General features: G+C 40.3%; 1 protein-coding gene across 5 annotated transcripts in view; it reads left to right on the top strand.

Annotated features, from left to right (window-relative positions):
- Nucleotides 1-1,255: 1,255 nt before the first annotated feature.
- Nucleotides 1,256-19,205, top strand: part of myo9a (myosin IXA) — a 141,503-nt gene continuing 123,553 nt past the window's right edge. For all 5 annotated transcript variants that reach the window (XM_015377580.1, XM_015377584.1, XM_015377581.1 and 2 more), the window contains exon 1: nucleotides 1,256-1,581. The gene's annotated coding sequence lies outside the window, so the exon portion shown is untranslated. The remainder of the gene's footprint in view (nucleotides 1,582-19,205) is intronic.

Below are 19,205 nucleotides of genomic sequence, written 5' to 3' on the forward strand. Positions count from 1 at the left end.
TAAAATATGTAAGTAAAAAAAATCTTAAAATTTGATTTATGTTTATGTAGTTTTGGTGAATTCTGACACTTTTAATTCTAAGATCAGCAACAAATTCTTAGTCACCCAGATCTTGGCAACCTGAAAATAGGCTTCAATTCCCAGGCAGCCAGACCTTTGCTCAGTTTTTAAAAATTCTTTTTCTGGGGGGGTTGCATTAGAGCTGCGAGAATTGACAAAGACACCTCAAAAGTTGTTAAAAACATTTAACTGGGTTTTATGCTCACTTCGTATGACAAAGTATCCATGAAGTTGTTCTCAGTAGGAATATACTGTGAATGTTGGGCTGTTTATTTAATGCTATGATGGTAAAAAAGTAGGCCTATCCCTTGAGTTGGCCTAGTGGTTAGGGCATAGAGCTTTGAATCCTGAGGTTGTGAGTTTGAGCCCCACTCCAACAGACTGCCACTCTGGGTCATTGAGCAAAAGACAATTTTTTTTTTTTGAGTTTCACAGCACTAGTGGCTGTGAGACAGGCGGCAAAGGACCACAAGTCGGATTCAGACCCAGGTCAACTGCTTCGAGCAATAAGGCCTCCATATATGGATCTTGTGAGCTAACCACTGCACCACCGTAATACACCCTGAGCAAAAGACCCTTAACCCCACACTGCTCCCCAGGTTCCGCACAATGGCAGCCCACTGCTCCTCAGGGGGATGGGTTAAATGCAGAGAGTTCATTGTGCTGCCCTGTGCTTGTTAAAGTGTAATGACAATACATTTTTAAAAAAAATGGAATTTCAATTTGAATTATTAAATCAACTCAGAAGAATGCTGACAGAGTTTGTGTCATTCTTAAGAGGCAAATAAATTTGGCAGCTATTTTTACAAAAGGAAAGGAGAAACCAGGTTATTAACTATCCATAAAATGTCTTAGTGTAATAAAATAATTACTGTTTCCAAATAAAAAAAAACAACAACAAACAAATAAAACAGAAGCTACATTTAAACTCCAAGAGGCACAAATCTGTAACTCAGACTCTATTACGTCAAACATTTTAAAATGACTAAACAACATCTTCTTGTAATTACTTTAGAATTTGAGTGCATATTATCGCAGTATATCTTATAACAAGAGGGTGGGACATTATTCCCCACATTTCTAATTTCCGATGTGACTTGAACGCAGCGCTACTCCAATACAGAGCGCGCCTCTCTCTCTCTCCGCCCATAAGCCGCGTGAACGCGCATAGAAGCGCGCTTTAGAGCGGCCGCACTGATTAGTAAAAACCAAAGAGGAGTTCTCACCGAGCGAGCCGCGGATAGAAGCCTTTTAAATTGCAACCAAACTGCAAACAGCTGGGATTAAAAAAACACAATCAATGAGAAAATCAGCTTAAATTTTCACCGCGGACTTGAATTCCTGAGGATCTTTGTCGACTTGCGTTGGTTGGAAAAGAAAGAAAAAAGACCTAAAACTCTTCAATTCAGCGGGAATGCAGAGAATTAAAACAGACACTTAATCTATTTGCAGGGATAGAAGCTACAGCGCAGGGCGACTGGAAAACAGGAGCTTTGAATTAACTTTAAAACTCGCCTGGAGGTAAGAGATGTTCAGTTGTTTGGGCTGGAAAAAGCTTGGATCTAACCAATCACTGCTGCTCTAAGTTCCTCCTCTGATCTGCAGTTTTTTGCAACAATGCATTCAGCTGTCATCCGTTTAAGGTGTGTGTGTAACAGAAATCCCTTAATTAGATGATTAATTCCAATTAAAGGCGTGCATGTCTATGTTTGAGTAAGATTTGAGCAATGAAACAAGTTCTGTCTGTAGCTGCAGACTGCTTCCTGTGCAGATTACTCCTTAAAAGTGGGATTGATTGAAGTTCATGCTTGTTTGCATCAACAACCTTTTCTAACTGTAACTGTAATGTAAAAAGCTTTAAGGGAAATAATTGCTGCATCATTCAGGGTCATTGGGACCTAGGAGGGAGGTGGATGGTGCTTTGAGTGTTTGGCTGCTGCCTGGTGGGATGGGTAAGGTTTACATGTATTATTTAGAGGTCAGACAGTGCAGTTTATGATGCAGTGAGGGCGATTCTTCCTGCAGAGCAGCTGGATGTGAAAGGTGAGGAAGATGCTGAATCATGCCCTGCAGCCTGTCAATGGATGGAGTCCGAAGAAACAGAAGCTCCTACATCCCACCCATCCTGATGGATCACATTTAATCTGCTGATGCACAGATCAAACCTTTTTCCAGCCTATCAGGTTTTGGTCTTCAGTGCCTTTTAGGTGCATCTGATTCCACTTTGGATCAATTCTGATTTTATCCTGAAGTAGAGCAGAGTTAAGAAGTCAAAAGAAAAAAAAAGAAGTTCTGCATCTTCGTTCATGGAATTAGTAGTTTTGAATCCAATCTAATTTACCTAACTGATAAAACAGAAAAAAAGTGCATTTTATTGGAGGATGCCAAAGATTGTGGGAGCACTTTGTTTTGATTTATATAACTGTTAGAAAAAAAAAGCTAACAATCAAAAAATCAACCAGCCTATCAGATCAGATCTATGAAAAAATATCTTATTTTTCTTAAAGATGAGACCCACTCTAGGTCATTTCTGTCATTTATTACCATAAAACATACAGTTAACCTCTCTGCTGCTACGTTTAACTGTAAGCTGTTTAGATGAGCGCAGGTGACGAGAGCCGAGTGGGTCTGTCCTGAAGGAATGTGAGCTCTGAGAAGACACAGCTGCTCTCAGTATGAGGGAAGCAGCCTGGACTCAGACTCCAGCAACTGGTCCCCGCTGACATCTGACACCCCACAGGCCCTGGGTCTGCTATTTCTAAAGGGACCACAGCTTTCTATCACGTCAGGACGCATTCAGCGATACGACAGACGCCAATAGGGAGAGTAGAGGTTATGGAGACTGGAAAAAAAACTCTGGTTTGAGTCCCAGCAGGAGATAAATGCTGCTGTTGATGGAAACTGTTGGTTTTCCTTTAATCACAGTTCTGACTTTAAAGGAAGCTAAGAAATACTAAAAACTCATAAAAAACAAAAAGCACAGATTGAAAGGAAACTAAACATCTGTACCATCAGGATGCTAAAAAGAGGGATGAGTGTTTTACAATCTGACCTCCTGGCACAGTTTGAATGAATTTATCATGGACTCAGGGGAAAGTGTTAATCAGGGCAGTGTAGCTGATATCACTCTCTTTCTCAGAGAAGAGCAGAGGGGTCGTATGTAGAAGGAGTAGTTGTTTCAAACTGTCCTGCTTCTCCTTTCTGATAAGCACTTCAAGGTTAATTTATTTCTTCCTGTCAGGGAAACCGTGGATCACTAATGATAACTTTTTTTAACCCTGCATTGGTTTTTCCATGGGCATCAGTAAAAGCTGTAAAATGTTTGTCATTTAATGTTTGCAAACTATAAAAAGTTTCAACAACAAAGTTTCTGTTCATAAATTTCATGCAATTTCTGTTTAATACCGATCAATGAACGTAGGGTTTCTGGTTGGCGGTGATTCTCCTTTATCAGACAGCAGGATTGGTGCAAAAAGGCTTTTAACTGGGAATATTTCATAGGGTGTACACCTTGGTGTGTAACGGCTTTAGGATTTGCGTGGCGTAGGGGGGTCCGAGGTTCTCCTCCCCCAAAAAAAGCAGAAATTTAGACTCTGAAACGCTATTTCCTGCATTTTGAGGTGGAATGCAGCTAATTTTTTATCTTTTACATTAATGCTTTTGTGCCGATTATGGGAAGTATGTGTGCTTGACTAGAGGTGGAAATCTTTATAAGGAAGACATGAGATAATTTTCAGGTACAACATTGGGTTTCATTCAAACAATGAGAAAATATAATGCTACGTTCATACCTAACGCCATCAAAAAAACTTCTGCGGCTTCATTTTTGATGCTTGTCCACATTAAGGTCAGACGTCCAGTAAAGTGTGTCCAGATGCGTCTGATGCTTCTGCTGCTCCTGTGGCAGAGAGCGGCTTTATTTTTATCCGAGAAAGTCCAAGTAAAACATTGTCTGTGCATCCAGTTGATCAAGATTACTACTCTTTAAAATATGATTTAGCTGTCATTTAGGATGCAGACCCCCACATGCTGGCGGGGCGCCTTCACTGGGAATCCCCAGCAGCAGCTGGGAGGTTTCACCCTACTGTTCTTTGCAGGTGGAAGTAGATGTTAGCGTTTTTCAGGTATGTGGCACAAACTGCAGGCATCAGGATAATAAAAGCAAACATATTTTTCCAGGAGGTTTCAACATTTTAAGTTAATTTAGGCGTTAATAAACAGTTTCAGTGAGTGATCAAAGCGCACTGCATCAGGACCGCTCTCTTTTCTCCCCGCCAGCTCCCAAATCAGCTTCTCTGATTGGTTGATGTGGCACGTCGAGCAGCAAAAGTTCCATTTTTTTCAACTCCAGCATCTGCTGCTTGTGAATTTTTGAAAATTTGGGTGACATTTCCAGGGTAAAAACAGGATCTACAATAAGTAATTTTTTAAAATAAAGGCCGTACAAGGTACACAACTAAACAGTTCAATTGGCCTAAATATGTGATAGATTAATATTATAATTCATTTTCAGGTCCACTGTTTTCTTTGCATCCTAATAAGAGTTGTTATAGATTATAAAATACTGTTGACTGTGACCCTTTGATAACTTCTATGGATTACAGACTTATCTAACTCACTGTTCTGTTTCCTTAATGATCTGTGCCGGCTGGGTTAAATACAAATACTGTTTGTGGAGCCAGTTTGATCTCTTTCTGTAACGTATAAAGCACTGCATGCTGTCACTTGAGCAAATAGATGAAGCTGTGAGGATGGTGTTAGTCATGCGTAAAAATGGCTTTAGTGAAACAATGAGTGACTTCAGGTTTTGTCATTCCCTTACATCACCGCCTGCCACCCTGTTAGACCTGATGTGTGGCCTCTCAATGAACGAACAAACCGGATGTCTTTGAAGCTGAAAGTGTCACTGAACTATTTTTCAACCGTACAAAATAACTAATTAGTTCCTGCTGGGTAAAGATGGGGAAAAAAAAACAAAAAACAACAACCCCAAAGTAAATATATACGCATGTTCAATCTGCATCATTTTAGCATGGAAACTTTAGAAATATATATATTTTTTAAACTGGCTAAACTTTTTTGATACTCTAAACATTCGTACCTAAATTGAAAAATTTGAAATGTTTTTTTTTTTTTTTTTTTTTTTTTAACTGCTCAATACGTAAAGGGACATTTTATTAGTAAGGGCTTCCTGTTCCTCTGAGGTTTGAACATGAAAGGCGATCTCCATTTGAACCCTGAGGTTGGAATTTCTGACTTCAGAGTAAAAAAAATTCAACTAGAATTCCAGAAAATTCAAATTTCCAAGTAAAAGAAAAGTTGAAACAAAACAACCGTATCCGACTTCCGCATTCAGGATGGATGTTTAAAGTTCCATCATTGTTTATACGTGCAGAATATATCTTACAACAATAATATTCAATGTCATGGTTGTAATAGTGGACACAGAGGTCGGATCAAATGATGGTGAATATAAGGAGGGTCCACAAATGTCACCCTGAAGATTATGCCACTCTGATTTCCCAGTTCAAGGGTTAAATTGAACGCACCATCTGGCCGACAGGCTGCAAAAGAAGCTGAAGTTATCATCGCAGAATGCGCAGAGAAGACTATAGATGAGTTAACTCCAAAGCTCGCTGCTTAAGGAACTCCATGCTGACCTGTTTGGTTGGTATATCAGGGGAAAATCAGCTTTATCCTTCTTTCCTAAACATAAATGTATGGATGCCCCTAAACATTGCTTAAATCGAAATGCTAAACACTGTTCCCATGATATTAAACCTTTTGTTCTTTGACTCTCCACCTTCATATTTTGGAATGTTTCAGGATGGTAAACAACACTTCTGCTAGAATTTACAGCACTGAAAAAAGTATTTGCTAAGTGGAATCCATAAACGGATATTCACACAGGACCATTGATCTCAGTGAACTAACTTGTAAGATATTAAAGGAGGAAGTCATCCATAATAGGGGGTTTTGTGATGTGTTTTACCTGAAATAGACCTTACACTTAGCTTTTCGGCACCAAACATCTCATTGGTTTGGTTAAAGGGGTTAAAATAGGGATCTGGAAAAGCACCTCCCACCTTACAGGTAGGTGTGCTGGATAGATGTGCTCTCTTCGTCTTCTGACATGAGAGCTGGCTCAGAGCTCGTCTGTCTGGCTGTGTGTTTCCTGGATGGAGCCGCCTGGTGAGCTGGTTGACAGTTACCTTTTGTATCTCTGGTTCTTCTTGTATGTCAGCTTCTGTCTCCTTGAACCCCAGTCAGCCTCAGCATGTCGCCGCTCACACTGAGCCTGATTCTGCTGGAGGTTTCTTCCTGTTAAAAGGGAGTTTTTCCTCTCCACTGTCACTACAAGCATGCTTAGTGTGAGGGATTGCCTTTGAGTCAAGGAGTCGATGCGATCAACTGGTTTTCCTTAGATAGAAAACTTTGAACCAATTTGACTGTATGATCGGGTGAACTGTAAAGTGCCTTGTGATGACATGTGTTCTGAATTGGCGCTATATAAAAAAACTGAATTGAATTGAATTGCTAGAGGAGGTGTGATGCTGCGGGCTGCATACTGAAGGACCAGCTGTACTTGTTAGAGAACTTGATACCTTTACCACTGGAAAGCATTGACTCGATGTTCTGACAGTGAAAGATATGCAAAGTGTGTGACATCATTTTATGCTGCTTACTCCTACACTCTTTCTGTCCTCAACGTAGTACCATTAGACAAGCTGATAATCAAGTCTAGTAACAGTTTATCAAGTATTTCCTTCAAACAAAAGCAACTGTGACGGTTGTCCTACACTTCTACAATTTGCTCTTTTGCTAAAATCCATGCCCTCACTTTTTACCCACTTTGTATCTGTAAACAAACAGGTCACTTCCCATGCAGTCGACCTGATTTTATCTATGTATTTATTTAGCTAGTTTAGACATTTAAATACTTGCTTACGGAAAAGCCTTTAAAAAAACAAAACAAAACAAAAACACTCAAATTTCAGATCTAGTGCAATTGATAGGTACATTACTTTTTGTACCTGGAAATTGACCTCTGTTAAGGTTGTTTGTGGTTCTGATCCCTGTTTAGCCCAGTGGATGTGAAATAGGAAAGGTTATTACCCCTGATTATAACTGAGAAGCACCCTGATGGTAGAATCTCAGAACTACATTTCCCTGATACCCTGACAGGTATCAGGGAAAATTATATTAAATTCAAGAGAGGCTTGAGGAACTGTGTTTACTAGATGGCCTCCATCAGAGGACTTCTTGGTTGTAGCTTAAAAAAATCCTCTATAAAAAGGATTGAAGTTTCCGATCACCTTTTCAGAGCTATAGAAACTGAAGCAGCGAGCGCCCTGTTACCAGTTCAGTTAAAAATGACCCCATCCTCATGACGATGGGGTCATTTCACTGAACTGGGGGGTGTTGTGCTAGGAATCACATGCTACTTTGCTCACATGATGGGGATGTCTCTGAATGGTGTGGCTGCATGATGGAATTGTGTGGCGTAAGTGATTGGCATGCTCATGAAGTCATTAAAGAGGAACCTGCTTGTGTTGCTCTGAACAAAGCTCCCCTTTCTTCAGCGGGCCTTTATGTGAGCGAGGCTTTGGCCTCTCAAGCTTCCTCACATTTTGCATTTCCCCTCATTAACTCACTGCTGTTTCTAACTCTAGCTGGAGGGGGACACCGTGCAGAAAGTCTTTTGCTTTGTTCTTGAACTAAATAAAACCAAGTAGTTGTTTATAAAGCAAAACACTTCTATCAGTATCTTAATGGGGAAGTCCACTCTGATATCTGTGGGGTAAACATGTCATAGAGTTACATTTTAATGATGGTATGCACCACTGTACACGTCAAATAAAAGAGGCAAACAAAAACCCAAACTGTGATGGTATTTATCGGTCCTCTTGAGTCAATGCTTGGTCTAATGTTTACACTTTTGTAAATCTAGACCTTATAAGTTTTTCTAGAGATGCACCTGATCCAGTCAGATCCCGATACCTGGGTTAAGAGTATCGGCCGATATCCGATGCCGATCTGATTCAACTGTTGAATAAAGGAACCATATATCTTCCCATGTGAGTGAAGACTTTAAGCTCGACATAAATATTGTTGAAAAAGGTAACAAATGATAACAAATAGGTATAAATGTATTTTATTTTATTTATTAACACATAAGTGGCAAAAAGAAAGACATTTTATGTAAAGTGCACTGGATTGGATCTCCAATATCATATCACCGATATCCGATCCAGCTAATTTGTCAATATCGGAGCCGATATCCGATCCGAGTATCGGATCGATGCATCTTCAATTTTGTCCTTCTGTTTCTGTTTTTCCATGCTGTGAACAGCCTATATGCCACGGACAATCATGAACTAGCTGTGGGTCTAGATACGGCCGAGGCGGTGAGGAAGTGGGGGCAAGTTTGTGCGACAACGTAGGGACATGAGGGCGAAAAAGAGCGGGGATCCAGGTGGAAAATGGGTCCCAGCGTTCTCGCGCACCTCGCTCTTCTGGCTGGTCCATCTTCATGAGTCGTTTTCCACAATAGCGTTCATACAAACAAAACAAGCTGGTAGAATTGACCAATCAAAGGCCTCCTGTCTGCGGCACTGTCTGCGGTCACCCACAGTTATGTAGAGGTGCGCCCCTTCTGCAGAGGGGTGCACCTCTACATAACCTCTACCTTCTGCAGAGTGTCTGCAGAAGGGGCGGGGACACGTTTGCGTTCACTGCGACACACGCAGACGACCTGGTTTCTGAGTATTAATCAGCTTTTAGATAGATTGGTATGGCCTGATTTGTTTGCAGATTGGCCACTCTCTTTTATTTTATGGATGGTTGATTGTACAAGGCTCTGTGGTGTAATCAAAGGGTTTGTAAATAACCTCATCTTTAACATTTTCAACATGGGTAAATTACTTCAAATTTGCTAATTAAGTAGTTTTTCTCTCTTTTACGTCTATTGCTTGTATGCATTATTTCAGTTCATTAGGTCAAAGGTTAAATATATAGACATACTGTTTTATAAAAATATTAACATCCCATTAACAGTTTTCATTGACTTACAATTTTCCCTTTAATCAGATACATCCTCAGTAAAAACACTTTGCAGTTTGTGTTTACAATGCAAAATACAGAAGAAGCGAGGGTGAAGAGGTATGGACGCTTTTACAACATCTATTTTGAAATGATTGCGCTGATATGGTCGGTAGCAGCTGTGCTTTTGCCAAATGGGTTAAATGCCAGGGGCTCGTTCAGACGTCCCCTCAGACTGAAGCCATATTTTGCTGAATTTGTGCGTGTTGTGTTACAGTGGTGACAAAGCTTGTGGCCCCCCTGCAGCCTCTCAACATAGACATGACAGGGCCCGTGGTTAATCCCCAGGCATGTGCTGCTCTGTTATGGTACACAATAGCAGTCCTGCCATCATGAGAGTGCTCACCCTGTCTGTTACATTAATGCTTACTAAATTGTAGAAAAAAAAAACATTAATAAAAATTTGAATTTCTTACCAAAAAGTAATTTGTAAAGCATATTTCCAACAGCCACTCAGAAAAGAATGTGATATTCAAACTTTAAGGAAACTGGACGGTTATACAGTGAGGTTTATGTCAGGGATGGTTTAGAGTTTTTCCTCCGCTGCTTCCCCTTCTGCTCCTCTTATCTATAAAATATTCTGGCAGTCCACAGTAGTCTGCTTTCTGTCAGAAGGAGGCAAAAAGGGAAAGAAGAGTGGAGATAGCTGAAAGGTACTGATGGAAAACCAGTCTGGATGAGATGGATTTTGAATTTAGCTTTCTTTAGATGGGCTTATTAATGGTGGGGCAGTCTACTCCTGCCTACCATTTCCCTGGAAAGCAAGATGAATTGTCCGGAGATCTTTGAATCAACAAACTCCTGAAAATACATCTTACCAGAAGCCAATAGATGAATTAGCCTTGAATACAGATAGGTTTAAAACCAATGGAATGCAGCGATGTGTAAGATGTCAACCAGGAATGTTTGGCTGAAGCAAAACAAACATGGTTGCACCAATGGCACTACCTGTAGACTCCGCTATTCTGTCTTTTTTTAGCTGGAATACCCTGTATTTCTTTGATTAAAAAAACGAGTGAAGCATAAGCCTATCTGGTTTATACCAGGTAAGCCTTGTCATGGTGAATGACCAGATGATGTAGAGCTCTTGGAGATCAAACTTGATTCATTTTCTTTCACATAATAGTGACATTTGGAGCTTCTAAAATATTATAAAGAAATAATTTCACCATGTTGCTGTACATGCACCCTTCTGTCCCACCCAGCTTTAAAAGACCAGGAACAACACCTGGAGACTGACACACTAGTATAATTACTCCATTTACACTACCCTTGGAAAAAAACGATTCATGCCGAGACCGATCCGAGCTCGGATCAGTTAACCAAGCTGAGCTCGGTTCTGACGACCGTTTACACATCACGCTATCTCGGTTCCTCGACTCCTGGCCTCCTAGTGACGATCTGCGGTATTACTGCCAGTATTGAAGGAGAAAATCAAGCAGTTGGTAGCAATAATGCACAAAAGTTGTTTGCCAACAGCCATAAAACACAAGAAGAAGAAAATGAAGGAGGAGGGAATTAAGCAAATCAAAATGGCGGCGCCCGTCACATTCAGAAAGTTATGCTTGATTATTATTGCTGTACTTCGGTATTTGCGGAGGGTCAGGCAAAGACGGTAACCTTTCGTGGATGTTTATAGTTGTTCTTCTTCTGTTTTGTGTTGGTTGGCAAGCAACTACCGGAGGGGCATTACTGCCAACGACTGGAATGGAGTATGAATCGGGATGTGCAGCCGGACGGAGATGATGCTCATGCGCTCTTGTTATCAGAGAACCGAGCCGGGGAAAAACCGAGTCGAGCCCACCTCTGGAACTGGTCTGCAGTTAGCTCAGTTCGGTTGTGTCTAGCTCGGTTCAGTTCAGTTTGCTTTCCATTTAAACACGAAAGTTATCTAAGTTACTTCGCACCGGTCTCTGCACGGTTTTTCAAGGGTAGTGTAAATGGAGTATATGGTCGGACAAGAGGAGCAGCTTTAGGTTTACCCTGAATAGTGGATCGTATTGTTACCACTGTGGAACTTTTGAGGCTGATGGGAGTTTGGTTTTCACAATTGAACAACTTCTCAACAGTACATGGTGATGCAGTTGCCTTAAAGGATAATAAAGCTATATTGTACCAAAACAAGACCCGTGGCTGTATTTGAGGCATTTCTTTGCACAAAGTGGAGCTTGTTAACAGCATGGATTGGACTCTGACTGCCCCTTGTCTCATTTCCTGCTTGAAAAGTCAGTTAAAGGATCTCCAGTTGTAGTTTTGGAAATACTTTTTTTTTTATTGTGTGTGTGAGTGAATCATCTTGGCTCTTCAAGGAAAATGATTAGGCTGGTCTCTTCAAGCAATGATTTTATTGGGAGATGGGGGTGATTCATTTCTAAGCTAAGCAGCCGGAATGAGAACATCATGAGTCCGTGGTGGGTAGGTCATTCTGGGTCAAGGAATCTTACCATCTTGTTAACACTGGAATGGATCACTGAGTTTTGGCCTTGCAGTCTCATGCAGGCATAGCCCTGGTCCGTCATGGGGAAAAAGGTGCTGAGCCAGAAGAGAAAATGCTCTACATTCCAGCCCTTTGATGTAGCCATAAGATATACAGTCATTGAAAAAAAAATATCAGACCTTTTTTTGTCATGTTCGTTGTATTCAAGCCCCCGTCACACCTTGACGATTTAGCCGGAGGTCTTCAACAGGGGGTCCGAGACTCCACTGCATGGGGGTCGCAAAAGTTTTAGTTGATTGGACTTTTTTATATTCCCCCTGCTATTTTTTCCACTAAGTCAAATGTCTTTAAATTCACATTACCATGAATTCAACACACTGTAGTAAACAGATAAATGGAGGCAGAAGATCTCTTTCAGTCATCAATGCACACATTTAGCGACACACAGGAGCTCTTTCAAGCTGGGCACCGTTTCATTCACAACACCTGTCCCATCAATGAGGAATCAGAATCAGAAATACTTTAATAATCTCAGGGCGAAATTACTTTCGTTACATTACTCCATATGTAATGAAGGACTATAGTACCAGTTTGATATAACACAATTTCATACAATATACATAATTAGGGGTCCCTGCTCCATCTCTCCAGTTCCCTACTTATGTGAGCGTATGCTCATATGTGGGGCATAAGTTACAGTCTGATGTGTTCCAGACAACTGTGATAAACAGCAGTTAGGTTAATACCGCCATCAAAGACATCTCTTTATGCAGACAGGGCACCTGAGGGAAGCAGCTTTAACTGATGCTAGTGCATAATTTCAAAGGGATGATCTGCCGTGCATTATGCATAAGTTAGGCTGTCATTGGACATAATTTCTGGACTCGTTATGAATACTCTATGTATACACACAAAACTGAAGAAAAAAAACAAAGTTCAGCGTATCCAGCGTTTCTGGGACCTCGGGTATACGCTGGCTAAATCGGCAAGGTGTGACAGGGTCAACACATACTTTTGTAACAAGAAGTTGATGAAAACCAGAGTGGGTCTAGTAGTTTTTACATCATTGTAGAGCAGGCTTGCCCAAAGTCGGTCCTCGAAGGCCGCTGTCCTGCAGGTTTTTGAGGTTTCCCTGCTTTAGCACAGCTGATTTTGATGATTAGCAACAGCCTGTTAATAAGCTATCAATGAAAATCAGGTGTGCTATAGCAGGGAAACCTCTTAAACCTGCAGGGCAGCAACACTCAACGACTGACTTTAGGGATGCCTGCTGTAGATAATGGTCAGAAGAATATCATGGATACAAGAAGCTGAGCAGCTCTGTGATCTCTGACGTGTTCAGAGTAGAGCCACAACCTCTCCTCATCAAAAGGGCTTGATAGGGATCTGATTGATCCTTGTAGAGGAGACCTCAGGGCAGGTCCCGAATCTGCTGGAAATATATATTTCCCATCTGGGAATAATCCTGTTCACTAGTCTTTAACGCAGTTATGCTGATATTTTTGGTCTGCTTTTTGTGTGTGGGTTTCTGTTCTAAACGGGAGCAGTGTAAAAGGCGTCCAGCAGATCTAGCTATGGAGATGGAAAGTTCAGGCTCGTGTGGGCTCAGTAAGACTTCATGTGAAGGGTTTGGCTGTTCTGACCTTCTCAGCTGAGACAATAAGCTTTTGTTCAGTTAAGGAGTTTGTTCACAATGCTTATTTCTGTGGATTATTGACCCGCTTTAGTGGAATAAAGGCATGAGAACTTAACAAATTGATCTGCAGATATGAAATGCTGCAGTTAAATATTTCACCACCGGAATATTATATGTACTATGTTAACATCCGTATTAAACTACCTTCGCCTTCATATAACTTCTTGAAAGGAAGTTTAAAGCAATATATTTTAGGAGCTGAAATGTGGAGATATTAGTGACACTGGTGCCTTGGAGGAAGAGGATATTTGATTGATCTCCTTTCAGGCGGTTGCACCGACTCTCTGGAACGATCTCCCGCTTTCCTTGCGCTTACTTGATTCTGCTGTTTTGAAGAGCGAACTGAAAACCTATTTGTTTAAGAAAACATTTCAATTCTAGTAGATTAAGGGTTGTTTTATTACCATGTCTTTTGTGACTGTAAATTAGGGATAGAACGGTTTATGAAAACCGTCCGAACCGTTCGGTTCGACTGTCTCGGTTCGATTCGCAAGTGTTGCGTTCGGTTCATGCACTGCTCCTTTTTCTCATAGGCAAAGCGTTTACACTCCAGAGCAGAAGGTGGCGGTACTGCGACCAAAACCAACAACCAGTAGCAAACAAGAAGAAGAAGAAGCGAAGCAGCTTAGCAGAAAAAAATCAGTTGTTGTGGAGAATTGTGTGGGTATGGCGAGTGGGAAAGAACAGGAGTTGGAAGATGCGCCAGCAGCACTTTATAGGTCTGCTGTATGGGACCGCTTTGCATTTAGAGTGACCTACGATGACGGCGGAAAGAAAGTTGTGGATGAAAGTGCAAGAGTGTGCAAGCATTGTGCAACATGTTTTGTTTATGCTAACAGCAATATGACCAACATGTCAGGCTAACCCCGAAATCCCACATACTCCGTCAGCGCTCCGCTCCGCCTCGCTGCGCTCCAGACCGCCTGCACAAAGCAAAGCCTACAGCCTCCACTGTGGCTCCCGTCCGCTCCGCTCTGAGTCCCTTGGAGATGTTAGAAAGCATGCGCGAGATGATTAAATTCAAAGCAGCAAAACATGCGGAAATGATCCAGGGTTTCCGTGGATCATTAAAAATAATTACAATTCATAAATTTTTTGGGATTTTTTTCATTAATTGCATTAATTTTTATGGGATTTCGGGGTAAAAATCAACAAATACCGAACCGAACCGAAAACCGTGACCACGAAACCGTGAAACGAACCATAGATTTTGTGAACCGTTCCACCCCTACTGTAAATGTATTGTAATTTTGTGAAGCACTTTGTGACCTCTATGTCTCTGAAAGGTGCTATATAAATAAACCTTACTTACTTACTTACTATCTAATCTATTTCGGCACATTTTCTCCCTGTTTATGTGTTGTGCTTTCAAGGTACTCTGGCTTTCTCCCACGGTCCAAAAACAAGAGGCAATGAATTATTTAGTTACCCTAAATGTAACGTAGGGATGTGTTTTCACTAGAGCAATGCAGAAAACAATGTTTTTAATGTGCAATTTTTATTGTACTGAACAAAATTTCTGTGAAAAGTCTGTGTAAGTCTAAAAAAAGCCTATGTCTAATTGCTTGCCTTGTTTTGACTAACAAACACTTGATGCTTGGTAACACTGCTGCTTCAATGACTAAACACTTGAACAAGATAAAGAAGACTAAATAAAACAATAACTTGCTTGTATCATGAATCATCATGTATCATTTTATGATGTGAATTAAAACATAAGTCCTCCACTCTCTGTTCCTTCACTACACATTCCCACCAATATCTTCCATGCCCCCCCCCCATCCTTGAGGCAGGCAGCCAAAATCAGTGTTATCACACAGCAGCTCCTGCTGTCTCTCCTTGGGCTGCGGCTCCGTCTGAACCTAAGGGCTCAGATTTCAAACGGCCTCCGATCTGCTGAGGGCAGAAAGCAGGCAAGTCATCCCCCATCCTCACAGAAGACAGCGAGAGCCTCTGTAACGCCTCTCTGTAATTACAGGTCGAGATTTTTTCCCCCTAATACTCTAAACAGATGTGCTTTGGATAATTCTGCAACTTAAACCGGGCTTAAACTGGATGTGGTGTCAGTACTAATAGCTGAAAAAAGTGAACCCTGTGTTTACTCTGTGTTTAATTTAGATGAAAGGTTTTTACGGTCACTCTTAAGCTCTGATAAGTATTATCAAACGGCTCTTTATTTAGGAATTGATTGCCTTTTCGTTAGACGGAGAATCACAAAACAAATTTGCTTGGATTAAATTTACCTTGACAATGTTGCATATAGTGGCTTTGTTAGTGATCTATTTGTTTACCACCAAACTTGTGATGAAGAAACACGGAAAAGTTGTGCCTTTTATAAAAAAATCTTTAGCAAATACAGTCCCTCTTTAGTTAGATATGATCACAGTAGGAATCGCATCATACTAAAAGTAAAATGAATGATCACACCATCTGGATTTTTAAAACAAGTAACTAAAGATGGCTACTTAAAAAAAAAACAACAACTCACCAAGTCCGCCCTAACCCCCTAAATCTCTCAATCACTATATAGAGTGGGGACTATATAGTGGGCTTTATAGTAGGGTTGTCACGATACTAAACTTTTCAACTCGATACCGATACTAAGAAAAATATTCGATACTCGATACCATTTTCGATACCACAAGGATAAAAAAACAAAGACTCCAAAATTTAACAGAAATATTTTCATTAAAATACAATACAATAAACAATAAACAATAAGAACAATATATTGAGGTTGTTTGCTGTGCACAATATTAAGCAAGCTTGATAAAAAACTTACAAAATTAATATTAAGTGTTCCTTACTTGGCTATGCTTTGCACACATAATAATGACGCTAGCCAAACCGGTTAAGAAACAAAAATAATTCTCAGCAGCTGCACCCGTTACAAAAAAGTGTGAAACTGAAAAGTGCACAGAATTATTCAATCACACAGTGTTCAGAACGTGCATTTTCCTCTATTCTGCGCTAAAGATGAATGACGGCTTAGGTGCCACTGATGGTGGCACAGTATCGATACTTTTGAAAATGAGTATTGTATCCGGATACAACGTTTCAGTATCGATACTTTTTTGAGTATCGATACTTTTGACAACCCTACTTTATAGTGAACTAAACGTTTGGAGAAGATGATCACTTCCTTTCGCTCTCTGGTGGTCATGTGACTCCGCCTCCCCCACACATTGCCTGCACCATCTTTGTTATTAGTTGCCACTGTCGGGTAGCGGCAGCCTATGGTGACAGCGGACCGTTGTGACGGCAAATCCCACGATGCTTTGCAAGAACAGTTCTCCTCGCAAAGCATCCCAGGATATATCTGCTCGTCTTGGACCATGGAAGATAACTACTTTTCGAGGTTCATTGTGGGAAATTTTGAGTCCACTACTTTTTCATCCACTAGACGTTCAGACACTTATCTAAAATGGTGCAGCCACTATATGGTGCCCTATATAGTGATTAGGGGGGACATTTGGACACAGCCACTAAAGTGATAAATTTGCGTCTGTATTTATATGTGTGCATATTAGCAAGTGCACACATTCGTCAATTACATGCCTTAGGGCTTAACTAAAGTAATCAAAATATATAACAATTACACATGAAATGCACCAGAATAAGCAATGGATGGATCTTCCTGCACCCAGTGTTCTAGAGTATAATTCCTTAAAATATCTGGGTGTCAAACAATAAGAGTGAAGCAGTTTTAACCCTTCTAAAATTCATAAATTGTACTGATTTGACTTCTCCATCGCATCATGAGCTGTTTGTGATGCTTGGAGCTCCTCTGGGCTTCACAATGCAGCAGAAGCATCCGAGATTAACCTTTGTGCCCATAATTTGCCCCTGTTGCTAGTTTTTTTTTTTTTTTTTCTAAAGCACTATTTGGATCATGCAGTGGTGAGAAAGTCTTCATCCCCTTCATTATTTCTTATACAACAGTCACACAGTTTTTCAGATCATTAAATAAATGAAACAACAGAATATGCTGTGTTTTAATTATGGTGTTACTTTCAAAACGTAAAAAAAAAAATGCGAAGGAGGGATTTTGGCCCATATTGGCCTTGCTGTTGTGGTTTGCATTATTGCACCTCTGCAGAACCCTCTTTATTCAGTGCAAACCTTTTATTATCTGTCCAGTGTTCTCACATACTTTGCTTATATTATTGCATTTGTTTCCTCTAAATACCTAAAAAGATGTGGATGTTTTTGTACCCTACTCCTACCTAATACCTACCTGACGTGGCAAGGGGTTCCTTGCTTGTCTCTTCATGGATCACGCTGTTGAAGGTTCTCAGTCATCCAGGTTATAGTCATTTAAAAAAAAAGGGAAAATAAAAAACAATGCACTGGACTTTGTTTCCAAGTTTGAAGACGTTTCGCTTCCCATCCATTTTGAATTGAAAAAGCTTCCTGGATGGTAAATGAAACCTCTTCAATCTTGGAAACAAAGTCCAGTGGATTGTTTTTCATTTTCCTTTTTTGGAACTTCATCAGTCACGTTAAAGACCCCTGCTCTAAAACATGCGATTTGCAGATATTTTGCCAAAACTGTGCGAAATACAAATATGTTGTGCATTTAACCTCTGTTATGCATAAATGTCTTCTATCCAGAACTCCTCGAGTGGTTTTAGTTTTAGCTTCAACTGCTTCCGATTCTCTAAAAAAAAAAAGCACCATTTGCTGTCCATTTATGAATTGAAAAATAATATTAAGAAATTAATTGATAAGCATATTATGTTAGTTTCAGTCCTAGTTTGGTACGTCAATGACCAGGGTGTTTGCCTTCTAAGTTTTTTTTTTTTTGTTTGTCTCTGACCTCTGTCCGGTTTGCTGCTCAGTACTGCTCGCCTCGGCATCAGCTAAAACTAGAATAGGAGTGTATTTTTAGCTCACCAGAGAGCCACCATTGGGATGCTTGTGAAACGTGCTGTGGCTTCTCAGATGGAGTCGTTTGGAGTGACCGTGATCTGCTCAGATTAATGTAACCCAGCTGCTCCAGGTGGAATCCAGCCCCTTCTTTCTTTGGCTTGCACGTATTTGTGAGACTCTGCATATGTAACATTGCTTTCACATCCATGTGTTAGGCACTTAGAAGAGGCCCATGTTTTTGCAATCTTTTGAAACAGGAATCTAACCACTTTTTTTTTTTTATTTCAACTTCCAGTGAACCTTTAAACTTAAAAGAAAATGGGACCAAAAGGCAGCTGTTAATGATGTACCCTCTGTCTGCTGGAAAACTTTATGCAGGGTGGTGCACTTTTCCCACTGTATCAGCCAAACGAGTGTGTCATATTGATGTTTCCAGAGCTGCCTTGGAATCTAAAAGGAAAAAAAAAAACATTTTTCCACTCTCTACAACAATAAAACATAAGCATGACGTGACCCTAAAATCTGAGACTTCTGTTAGACTCCATATTTTAGCCTAAACCACAGTTTTTACATCATATCTTTTTGGTTTTTGGTTTGTAATTGCAAAGCCACATTTGTTAAGTAGAGCTGAAATGGATGTGTTGGAAAAACAGAGAGGATAAGAAGCTGAGAAGTAGATTAGATCTATTAATATCATGATTATTATTATTGACATAGCATTTAATTACTATTGGTTCCTGGAATCAATAGCTTGTTGAATTGGATTGACTCCATGATTGTTAGGAACGTGCAATGTTTGCCACTTAGATGCAAATATTTATAACCTCCGTTGTTAAATAAACTTTAATCTGAATGGATAAAAAGATAACAAATGATTACCTGCTAAAGTTCAAGTTAGTTTTCATGTTAATAGGCTTATGTTACCAAAGGTGACCGAGCCTCTGTTGTGGCAGCGTTTGATTAACTTTCCCTGTCATGTTTGATCTGCCAGATCAGTTTAGGCTTTTCAATGTTTGCTAAAAAATATTATTTTCTCTC

This window comes from Cyprinodon variegatus, unplaced genomic scaffold (assembly GCF_000732505.1).
Source record: "Cyprinodon variegatus isolate N-32 unplaced genomic scaffold, C_variegatus-1.0 Scaffold156, whole genome shotgun sequence".
NCBI lineage: Eukaryota > Metazoa > Chordata > Actinopteri > Cyprinodontiformes > Cyprinodontidae > Cyprinodon > Cyprinodon variegatus.